Source organism: Meriones unguiculatus, chromosome 12, assembly GCF_030254825.1.
Source record: "Meriones unguiculatus strain TT.TT164.6M chromosome 12, Bangor_MerUng_6.1, whole genome shotgun sequence".
Taxonomy (NCBI): Eukaryota; Metazoa; Chordata; class Mammalia; order Rodentia; family Muridae; genus Meriones; species Meriones unguiculatus.
In genome coordinates, this window is record NC_083360.1 from 95,566,788 (window position 1) to 95,579,323 (window position 12,536).

The 12,536-nt window shown below is 41.9% G+C and overlaps 1 pseudogene; it reads left to right on the top strand.

Moving 5' to 3' along the window:
- The first annotated feature begins 1,127 nt into the window (after positions 1-1,127).
- On the top strand, positions 1,128-1,215 carry LOC132646918 (small nucleolar RNA SNORA17; annotated as a pseudogene).
- Positions 1,216-12,536: the final 11,321 nt, after the last annotated feature.

Here is a 12,536-nt window from a genome sequence, read left to right on the forward strand (position 1 = left end):
GGAAAGATCAGACATCGACAAAATGACAAATGTGAGTGGAGTGCTTCAAACTATAAAATTGGTCAAAAGCACCTGGAGATGTCTTCCCCACCTGGCTTCACTACGCTTCCGAATTAAACAAAGGCTCTGTCTTCCTGGGAACCTACCTAAGTCACAAGTGCTCTCATCATTTTAAAATGTTAACTTTCTTTTAGAAGATCTGCATTCACTCAAGAAGGTGATTTTAGAGAAAGCCCCTCCCTGTGATTAAGGGAGGAAAATCTGTAAAAACGTAGAGACACCAAAGTAGCTTCTAAGTCATCCTACACTTCAAGGTGCTCAGGGTGGCAAAGCAGACTGTTCTATGTACTTTTACTCTATGGAATTCCAACAATGTCAGTATAATTTTAAAAGGAGATGTGTAGAAAGTACCTGAGAATTCAAACACCTTGGGTGGGCACGTGCACTAGATCTAATGTAGGGATGAGCCTGGAGAACAGAGAGCTTAGGGATTCACCAGAAGTAAAAAGAGAAACAAGGCTACCATTGGCTCAGCCATTGCCACGTGAACCTTGCAGACCCATAGTGACACAGGCTGTCAGTCACAGTTATATTCTTCATGAATGGTGGAGTGAAAACAAAGCAGTATTCATCAGAAGAAGAATGGACAGGTAAAATAGGGTCAAAACAACAAAAGGAATGCCCATGCAATTATTCAAGAGCTACAGCAGGCTGACTGTGAGGGCTGACACTTGTAACCCTGGCTTTTAGGAGACTGAGGCAGGATGATTGCTTTGATGTCAAAGGCCAGCCCAGTCTACACAGTGAGACTGACATTGTAACCTGACTACAGAGTAAGACCATGTCTTTAAAAGCCTAAAACGAAGGATGGGGAAGAAGGAAAGAAGGAGTGAAGAGAAGCAAGGAAGGAAAGGCAGGTTATAATATAGCACAGAGATCATCAGACTATATGGTTAAGAAAAAGAAGAAGCATGGACTGTACTAATGCATAAAATATATTTTTATAAATATGTGGGATGGTTACAAAAGCAGAATGCATGTTTATTTGTTTGCATCTGAAAATGGGACATATGGAAGATGTAAAATAGATGTTTGTGGTCATATGTGGCATCAAAAAGTAAAGGAGAATTGACCCTGGAGGCATTGCAGTTGTGGCTGCTATGTCACATGAATGTCAGTGGGTGGTAGAGAGGAGAAGACTATCAGACTGGCATCATGGGGCATGGACAGCGAGCTAGCCTGAGATGACCACGAGTCCAGCCCCAGGCTTGCCTGGAGGGACCATGCCTGAGATGAGACCTGCTCGGTGCCATAACACACAAGTGGGACATAGCACTCCTGAGACGACTCCTGTGATGACCCCAGACACTCAGAGACCCTGGGTACCACTAAGAGGAGCGAGTAAGTGGTGGAGAAATGAACAGAATGAGAAACAAAAGAAAGTGTACACAGTGAAGAGAGACAGAACTGGAGACTCAAGGTAGTGAGGAACAGCCTGATGTGAGTAGCCGGTGATGCCACGTGGGACCATGATGGGATCTTGGCCTGAGTTGCCATACAGGGCCACATCTGAGTCTGTGGTCCTGGGGATATGTTGATGTCTCATGACTATGCAGAACTGGCTTCGCCCCATACCTGGGCATCTCGGGAGCGCTCCAGAGGTAGGAGAGCAGGAGAGCTGACCTGTCCCCCAGTCATATGCAGTATTCAAAGAGCAGAAATTACAGATGAGCCACACAGAGGATATAAGCATGAGAGAGCTGGCCCTGCTACATGTCTGTTATGAAGTGACATGGACTAGGGAGAGATCCCTTCTCAACCCCTGTACAGCAGGCAGGAGAGGTCATCAGATCAGGAGAATTGGCCCTGCCCTTCACTTGCTGCAGCACTCAGGAAAGGTGGCCCTAGAAGTGGGGATTGCAGATGATCTGACCCTGAGTGAGTGAGCATAGGAGAGCCAGCTCTGCTTCTTTTCTGCTATGTGGTGGTGGTGTGGATGAGGAAGAGACACTCTCCAACCCTCTGTAGTCCTTTGCCATGTAAGGCAAGCAGGAGAGCTGGCCATTCCCCTCCTTGGCAGAAATACTCATGAGAGCAAGCCTTGCACCTCACTTGGGCAGCAGGGTAGAGCTGGCCCTGGTTGCAACTTTGTTGGTTAGGTGCCAGAAAAGAACCAGTGGGCTAAGCATGTTAGCTACCTCTCTAGCCTGGTTCAGGGATTTGAATAGGCCTACCCCAACATCTACCCCATTGATGAACTGTTGTACATGAAGGTGGTTAGTCCTACAGATCCAAAACTTCAGGATCTCCATGACATGGGCAATGCAAGACAGCTAAGAGGAGTCCCAGTGAGGTTCCAGTATTAATAGAATACAGAAGCCAGAGGCCTCAAACCAGACCAAAGAGGTCATTCCAATGGACATTTGCTAGCAAAGAAGTGTGGGCAAAATGATAAACCATGACACACTACAGTTTCCACAATAAGATTTATTTCTCTGTTGCCGGGGGGTGGGGAGGTTGCAAAGACGGAAGGTGAGTACAAGGGGAGGGGTGTGGAATTGGGGTGCATCATATGAAATTCACAAGCAATCAATAAAAAGGTAAAAAATAAAAATAAAGGAGAATATAAGGAAGGTGTGGAAGGGGATCCTGTCATGTGACCCTGCTTGGGGTTTCCAACCGTAAAACTGTGCATATTCGAATACAGATTAAACAAAAATATTCAAACAGCGGCAGAGAGGATGCCACAACAGAATTCGGGATAGATGACATAACCATGAACATGAGAGGGAAAATATACAAAGTGGAGAATCGAGAGAAGAATCAAGGAGACTGCACGTGACAGGTTAAGTGCGGGTATCAAGGAAACCATAGTTAGTACCTTCAGTCATACATAAGAGATGTGGGTGATAACGATTGGGTAAACAAGAAGTGGCCAATGACAGGTGTAGGCAATAGAACAGTTTGTCTAAACTTCTGTCCTGTCATTAGATCGCAAATACTTGAGACACAAGAACAGAGAGCTTCCTTGGAATCAGGCTTGATTCTCTGAACTTTTGCTTTCTTTCTTTTTTTTTAATTGAGAGAGTTCACACACACAAAATAATAAGACAAGATCTGATAATTAAAATGTACTCTTATAGATAATGAACTCTAGCATTTAATTCTGCTATAATTTTAAGTGAAAGTAGAAGTGTGTTTGTCAAAAGAAGTAATATTTAGATGAGCAATTTCTTCAAGAACAGTTCTATTTAGAAATAAAAAATTAAGAAACATTTGGGTGGTGTGTGAAAGTCAGCAAATTGAAGCTATCTTTAGGCTGGAATCACTTCCTTGAAGAGTCAGTTCTACAAACATAGGTTGATTATAACGGAATAAAAAGTACATCACTGAATCAAGATATTCATTTTTCCAGTGAGTCTAAAGGTGTTTATAAACCAATCAAATGGAAGTAAGCTGGGTTTTTTTTCCAGTGCTGCCTTTAATTTTTATTCTCTGAAACTTTTTCAACTCTTTCTGTGAAAACAAAACAAAACAAAACAAAACATTTTGACAGCATACACTTCTTATAAGCAGAGAACGCTAATGGCAAAGATGCTGCATGTAGGACTTCTTAATGAGTGATGTTTCTGAGTCATTCCCCTTTAAGAAACAAAGTAAATTAGGTAGACTCCAAAGTCTCTCTCTTAAAGGAAGAACCACAGGATCAGGTTTGTGACACAAGCTACTCTGCTCTACCCTGCTTCCGGTACCAGTGTTTGGTGTAGTCACTTTTTCTGTTGCTGTGATAAAATACTCTGATTAAAGAAATACTGGTGAAAGATTTATTTTGGTTCACAGTTCAAGGGTACCATCTATCAAGGTGAAGAAGTGGAAGAGCCAGAAGCTTGAGGTACTGGCCATAATTCATTCACAGCTGAAAAACAGAGAATGGTGAACACTTCTGCCTTTTATTTGATCCTCCCTTATATTTACAGTGACTCATTGTCTGCCTTTATTTGGTTCTGATTCCTGACCCATAGAAAGGTGAAATTTACATTAAGGGAGAATCTTTCTACTTCATCTAATCTATATAATCCCTAACACATATGATAATCTTACCTGGTTAATTTATCACAGTCACAGGTAGAGTTGTCTTGTAGGTGACCCTACATCCTGCCAAGTTGACCAACTGAGATTAACCATCAATGAATAGGTGACAACATAAAAATCATAACTCTAAATGACAATTTTTAAAGTAACTTAAGCCTATCAAAAAAAACTATTAAGCATAGGAGAATGATATGCATTTAGATAAGCACATGGAAAGCTGTTCATTAGTTCATAGGGAAATCAAGTCAAGCCACAATGAGATCTTGCCACAAACCATAGAAACGGGCCCAGTGAGATGGCCCACCTGGTCACGGCACTTCACCACAAGCCTGCCAACCCGAGTTCCATCCCTAGAACCCAGATAAAAGTAGAAGAGATTCAAATCCACAAAGTTTTCCTGTAGCTTTAGTATTTATGCTGTGGCAAGCATGTTTCACGCATGTATACACTTACACAGAGACAAACACACAGTAGTAATAAATAAATTAAACATAACAAAAGCTGGTACAGGAGGGAATTTGGAGAAACCGGATCCCTCAGTGACACATGTATGGTGGGGTTGTAAAGGGACAATACCACCATGAAAAGTAGTTGACGCTTTCTTAAATCACCATGTAATTCAGCAAGTGTGCTTTGTCCAATAGAAGTATAAACATGTTCCCACAGAATCTGTATGCAATGTCTACTGTGCTTTTATCTATATCAGCAGATGGACACATTCTCACTGCCCCTTATTAGACAAATGATGAAGCAAACATGCTACGTTATGGAATACTAGTTTGCAATAAAACAGAAAAGACTACTGACCTGTGCAGCAACTTGAATAAACCTGCAGAAAATCTCACTGACTAGAAACAGAAATATCATGATTCCATGGGGAGAACCATGAAAGAAATGAGGGCAAACTAATGGTTTCTAGGGACCAAGGAGAAGAGAAAATGTTGCAAAAAAGGTAAGGGATGCATTTTAAGATGTTATCATTGGGGCAAGCTAGGGGAGGGTGCATGAGATTTTCAATACTTTCTTTTCCAGCATGCATGTGTGAGTGGTGCACATGTGTCCATTGTGTGTGCATACATGATCACTGGTGTAAGTCTATGTGTGTGCATGTGCTTCTAGAGGCCTGGAGGTTGATGTTCAGTGCCTCTGGCTTGGCTAGAGTAGTTAGCAAACTTGATAGGAGAGCCCAGGTCTTAACCTCCCAAGTGCTGAGATGACTGTGGTACCCATGCTTGCCTGTCTTCTGCATGGCTTCTGGTTACAGAACCCATGCTGTCATGCATGTACCCAAGTGTTTGCCCACTGAGATACTCCTTGTTTCCAGGATTTTTTCTGTGTGTTTTTCTTCTTCTTCTTCTTCTTCTTCTTCTTCTTCTTCTTCTTCTTCTTCTTCTTCTTCTTCTTCTTCTTCTTCTTCTTCTTCTTCTTCTTCTTCCCCTTCCCCTTCCCCTTCCCCTCCTTCTCCTTCTCCTTCTCCTCCTTCTCCTTCTCCTTCTCCTTCTCCTTCTCCTTCTCCTTCTCCTTCTCCTCCTTCTCCTTCTTCCTTCTCCTTCTTATTCTTATTCTTATAACTGCTTGTGAATCTATAGCCAACTCAAAGTGAAGAGGGTAGAGTGGGAGGAGACATTCTGAAATACAGAGGAAACATAAATAGAACCTTCAGGCTCTCTTTATGTCTTCCAGTTTGGGAAACATTTTTATCAATTGAACATGGGTTTTATAGTTAGTATTCAGTTGCTTCCTTCTAGAACCCATCATAGTGGTGGTAAGGGAGCTCCTTGTTGCTTCCTTCTAGAACCCATCATTGTGGTGGTAAGGGAGCTCCTTGTTGCTTCCTTCTAGAACCCATCATTGTGCTGGTAAGGGAGCCCCTTGAGTACTGTCTCGAAAACACCAATCATCCTTCCAGACTGGCATTTGACACACCCTATCGGGACTGAACTGTGGCTGTCTTCCCTGTATTCCATGTCCTGCCTGGAAAACAGCCACGAACAGGGCCAAACCAGCCGGAGCACACCCTTGTCAACCTCCTAAGCTTGCTGATACCTTGGTGATATAGACAGGCTTTCTAAGGGGCTCCTTTGCTGCTGCCTGGTGTCTGCTTTTGTTGTGAGAAGCCAGGCAACTGAGAGGGCGGCAGCACTCACGCGGGATTTATTGGCACAGCACACTGAAGAGCAAACACACACCGAATAGAGGATATCGATAAGGAGACTAAATTCATTTGAAGTCACTAAAACTCAGTTAGCGGCATATTGTATTAAGTGAAATGCCATTACTGAAGGGCCCAGGGAAAGACTGTATGCCAAGTCATGAGAGCTTTTCAGCTAGCTGGAAGGCAGCCATTGTACCCACGCACTGCGTTTGATGGCTTGGAAGAAGAGATAATTTCTGCAGGGATCATAAAGGGACTTGAAATATCTCAGTCCCTAGGAGCACAGACTAGACCTGAATTGTCCCCAAGTGAGAGCATGCAAGAGAGCATCCCTGTGCAGTGTAAACACACATGAAGTGGGGTGAATTTCAGCAACCAGAAAAGGCTCTCTCCTCGCCCCTGCGGTGTGTCAGGGTATAAACTGGCAGGCAAAGGGCTGGTGTCTGTTTCTACGGCTTTTTGTTTGTTCATTGTTTTGTTTTTCTCTAAAACATTTCACTCCTTGTATAAACGATATCAAGCCTTTGGTTTGTGTAAAATATTTTGCTTATTTAAAAATATAATGTAATATATTGTGATCATGTTTTTATCTCTTCCAACTCTTCTCAGTTTCTGCCAGTTTCCCTAGCCGCTCATCTTCATTCACTTCTTTCTTTTTCTCTTCTCTCGGTCTTTCTCTCTGTATCTCTGTCTCTGTCTCTCTCTCTCACTTTCTCTGTGCCATGTCCTATGCTTTCTCAAAAGATATATTTTAAACATTTTTGTTAAAATGTAATTTCCCACAAATAAGTCTTCTGCTCAAGACTTCCCTTTAGCTGTGAACAGCAACCCGGAACAAGTCAAAGGGTAGATTGAGAAATTCTGTTTTCTCCTAAACAACCTCTTCACTGTCTCATCCATTGTGCTGGCACTCTTAATCCTCAAGAGCAAGGACAGACTGTAAACATGGTCCATTTCAGTGATGTGTATAAATCTTATTCAGGCAGCCCCTTATCTAAGAAGCACCAGAGCAGAATTTCAAAAACACTTTTCACCTGTGACAACAGCAGTCCAGGTTTGTCCTCACCAACAATAGAATAAATGTAATATCTCATGTCAGCTAACTTCGTGTCTTACTTATGGCAAATTCTTCTGGGCTCAGCATTTTCACACGGTCTTTGCATTAGAATTTTTCTTTCAGCACTGAATCCTGGAATGCATTTCTGAGAAGAAGAATTTTTTCCCATAGTTATGAAATGCTTATAATGACCAGAGTAGAAACAAATTGTCTTAGCTGTGCTCTCCCACCCTACTATACTGTATACAAGTCAGCAAGTATGCTTTGAGCCCTTGATAGTAAGTTTATTGAAAATGATCAGAACATCTTTGAAATAACGTGAGGTGGGTTCGGGCTGTCAGCCAACAGAACCACCTGCTGGCTGGAGGAAGATCAAAACCAAGCCCTCTTATTGAGAGTGTCCACCTAAGAAGTAAAGCTGCTTTTTGAGGGCGTGCATGGCGTCTCACAGAGCTGCTGATGAAACAAAGATGCTCCTGTTTGCAGCAGCAGATGCACAGCCCTTATTCCGTGGGGGGGATGAGTGTCTAGCAGAGGCGAATTCTACGGTCAAACTACCCGCTTCCCAAACGTGGCTTTGTTTCTCAGCTTACACACACTCACCAACTCCTCTGGAAGTCAGAGTATTCGTTTCAAAATCAACACCCATCTTCCGGTGATGCCAGGTCGCTTTCCAGCCTGAAGCAAACAAAATGAACTATGTGCCCCATATGCGTGCAGGAAACACTCTCCCAAACTTTAACCAAGTTGAAAGTAAGAAGTTGGAAAAAGTTCTACAATAAAAAAAGTATTTCAACATTGAACCCATCACTGTCCAGACTGCTCCAAAGTCAACCTGATGAACCTACAAGGTGGGAACAAAGTGGCTGGTTGAAAACGAGTGTTCCTCCTTGCACAGCCACTATGGGAATTAGTGTGGTGACTCCTCAGAAAGCCGGGAATTGTTACACAGATACACAGATCACCAATGTGCAGCTGAGAATATTCAACTTCGGTAACTACATGAGAATGTTACAGACCAGCCCACACGACTACATTAAAATAACTTAGAATGCACGCTGCATTTATAAGAGGATGTCAGCTGCAATGTTTGATAAAATAAGAGTGATGCTTAAGAAATGTATCTGCAGCCTGAAAAAGCCAACTTGCAATTTCAAGCTAGAGGATAATTTTAGAGATTTGTTTCTGTGGAGTCATTCTTTTATTAATGAGATCAACTCTAGATAAGTCAAAAGACAACTTCCTAATGTATTCAGGACAAAGGGACCCTTGAAAGCATGGGAAGTCACTGGACCACAGAGAAAGCAATCTGTGAGGGCTGATGAGACAGCACACTGGACAAAGGCACTTGCCATCAAAGTTGAGGGCCTGAATTCAATCCTTGGAACTCCTATGGAAGAAGAAGAGAACTGACTGCCACAAAGTGTCTTCTGACCCCCATTCGTCTGTAATGGTGCATATCCATACACAAATAAATAGATACTTATAATTTACTTAAAGAAAAATGGAAAATTGATCCTTAAAGTAAATTGTGTCTATATAGTCCCTCCCTGCTTTGTGGACATTGCTAAAGTTCATGGCAAAATAAAACATTAGGGCTGATAGAGGTCCTGTGGGGTTACATACTTGTCATACAAGGTGTGTCGTATTGTACCAAGTATTTTACTAGGGTCATGTCAATGAAAATGGAATATCAGAATATCCAGAGCACAGCTCTTCATTGGATAACTAGTAACCACACACCGAGCCTCTCTGCAGAAAGAGTGCTACATGACAGCGAGACAATGAGCCTAGGAAGAACCTGCTCTCAAGGCCTTCCTGGGGAATCACTCTTTCTTAACAATCAAATGTTTCTCCTGAGCAAGGGAGGTTACTCCAAACTCAAGGGGCCAGGACAGACTATTATATAGCAAAAGTTAGGGATAAATATCACGTGTGTTAATGATTGTGACATTACACCACTCATAGGACCATTTGTATCTCTGAGATACCATGAGACTAATGCCCAAGCTGAGACCTGTTACTTTCTTGAATGGGTTAAAATTTTCCAGAAATTCAGAACTTTTCTTGCACTGTGTTTTAAAGCAGCCACTTGACAGATATTTTTATTTCAGACACCTAAGGGAGAAAGAAAGAAAGAAAGAAAGAAAGAAAGAAAGAAAGAAAGAAAGAAAGAAAGAAGGAAGGAAAGAAAGAAAAGAAAGAAAGAAGGGAAGAAGGGTGGGAAGGAAGGAGAGGGGAAAAGAGGGAGGGAGAGGGGAGAGGAAGGGAGGAATAAGGTGTTAGAAAGTGTGCAAGCTTGGGGGGAAGCTTTGTCTAACCGCTGAACTCAGTCTGTAGGCAGTGCCTGGGCAAATACAACTAACTACTGCAGAATAGGGTTCCCCACAACATACTACTGAAAAGCACTGGGTCATGCCAGCCTGCCTTCGAAACCAAAATAAGGCCAATGAACTTGTTCATAGCTGCATTGCTCCTCTTACTACTTCGTGTATGTTAAAAAGCCATTGCATCACAGAGCAGCCTCGACCCTGTATTAACCGCTCCCAGCTCCGAATCCCACTGCTCTCTTCCTTGTAGGTCATTCATATCTTGTCCTCTCCTCTCTTACCATTCTTTCTCTTACATTTGTTTACTGTAATACCTTCTTTTTTTCACTATATATTATTTCATATGGCTTTGTAAATCATCCTAATCCTTATTACAAAATTAACATGATCAATATATCGTCTGCTTTCCAATTCTTAAAAATACATGAAGTTTAAAAATGAAAAAAGTAACTGCTGAGATGTGGCTGGCAGATGGCAGAGGAGTTCAGATGAGTGAATGCAAATCTCTTTATATACGAAAAAAGAAACCTAGAGATGGTTATCTACATTCAGTGGAATTAGCTGAACCTCTTACATCAATATTAGGTATTGAATCTGACCTTTTTTGAGGAATACTTTCTAGAATGGGCAGCCAACATTATTTAAGGTCATTTGTGTTACAAGGTAGTATACTTCCCGTAAGCATTAAAGCCTCTTGGAGAAGGAAATGAGTAGCCTCAGAGGATAACAGCTCTCAATATTCATGGCCAGAGGCCAGAATGTCAGGAAGAAAGCGATCATCTACTTTTTCAACAGTGGCTGTCCCTGGACGGGGAATGGAAGGCCTTCTTGGTGTTCACTAAGTATAGACAAGGAGTGTGACTCTCAGTGCATTTTGTACAGGGACGAGCTTCATGCACACTCATTACAAGGTTATTACCATCATTACAGTGGACAATGCAATAATATTTTAAATGGGCCAAATTTGGCTCCCAGCTATTCTTGAGCTGCTCCTGCAGCCTTGGAGAAAATGTCTTATGAGTGCAGAGAAATGGAGATCTGGCCCACATCCCATTGCTTCTTCTTCTATAAATCAAAAAGCCTCTGTGAAGAGTATCAGAGCTCTGGTTCACATGAGCCTGGTGATAAGAAGTGGCGTTTGTGAATAACACCACAAACCTAGTGGCAGAACTGGCTTCGGGCAAAAACAGAAAACAAGTCAAGTTCATTGCCCAAGCCCTTCACTAACCCTTCCTGATGGGTTTCCCCCAAATCCTCCGCATCTCCATCAACCCCTTTCCTCATGCACGACTTCAGTCTTATCAAGAGAAACTTCACCCACGCTCAGCATTTACCAAAGCTCATTTCTTAGGCTGGTGCTTGCTCAAATGTTACTACAGAAAAGAACTTTGGGTATGATAAATTTGAGGCATCTCTCTTAGAGAGAGCGCATATGAGCCCAGGCTGCCCCCCTCACTATAATCCTCTTTCCATGGCCTCCCAGGTAGGATTGTATTTATACTTCACTATGCCCTGGTTGTGAATAATGTCTAATTTGAGGGTTTTATATTATGAGGATGAACTATTTATTAGCTCTATACTTTATCAACTGAGATGGTGTCTTTCAGTATCTTGTCCCAGAGCAGATATTTTAGATGAAAAAAATCAAAAAATTGGAAAAGTCCCCCCCCCTTTGGAGATATGGAGCTACATTTAATTCTTTATGAGAAAAGGGTATTAATTATAGCCAAATTATTGACACCATCCAGTCAGACTTGTGTTCATAATAGATATGAACATAATCCTAGTTTAGTGAGCAAAAGGAAAAAATGACACATCTCCCAGCTCAAGAGACAGCTTTACCATGAGTTTGATGAATTCAAGAAACAAAAACTAAATTTTAGACCCTGGGTTGAATTTGTTCCAAACATGACTGAGCCAATTAACCCTACTCAGGGTACATAGCTTCTCAACTTCAAAAAAGAAAAATTCTTTTCAACTAGATTTCTGGTAACTTTCATTCTGGACAAATGGTTAATGAACTGATTTTTAACCAATTTAAAAATGGATTTCCAGCAAAACAGTTTGCGTATACAACCATCTGGGGAAAGACGCCCCGGGCAATTATTAGCTAGGTCTCCTTCTGCAGAATTCCTCAGGAAATATGATCCATAATCAAGTAGTTCTCTCTGCTAATAAGCACTTAGTGCACACAGCTTCATCCACCCACTGAAGACATAGAGATCTCAAGAGGTGAAAGCTCCATGGTGTCTCTCTGCTCCTATTTCTCTGTGTGAAGCAGCATTCCTGGGTCAGGCTAGGGAGAAAGGATGAGCAGAAAATGAGGCATAAGCCTTCTCTTGGAGAGGTGATTCTTCCTGCTCACTGAGAGGAACTTCCAACTTTATGAGAAATGAAGTGTCCTATAATTGTGACATCCAGATACACACAAGGAGGTGGGCGGCTTAGTGTACATTAACGAGGCCCTTCTACAGGGTTGATGTTTCCTGTTCAAAAAGTAAAATTGAACTTGGGAGACATTTGCAGTTAAGAATCCAATCAAGAAACTTGTACAGAATTGCAAGTCCCGATTTTTAAAACAATAACGAAATGTATTCTTGGAATTGTAGATCAATGCCAACAGTGCCACCTAAGATCTAGAACTGGCTGTGAAAACATACCAGCTAATAGTTCCCTTTTCTTGGGTAAAATGTGTTGTTTGGAAAGGCATAACCTAAAAACCAGTAAGACAACATTTTCACTGTTTAAGATCTGTTCACACAATAGGGGAAAGAGGAGGAAAACAAAGGGATGTTAGCAAGGGTTAATTAAAACTGAGCATAAAACCCTCAGGACTTGAAAGTGAACTGGGGACTCTCGACTTCTCCCATAAAGCCAGTAAGTGTTTACTAAAGACGTGATA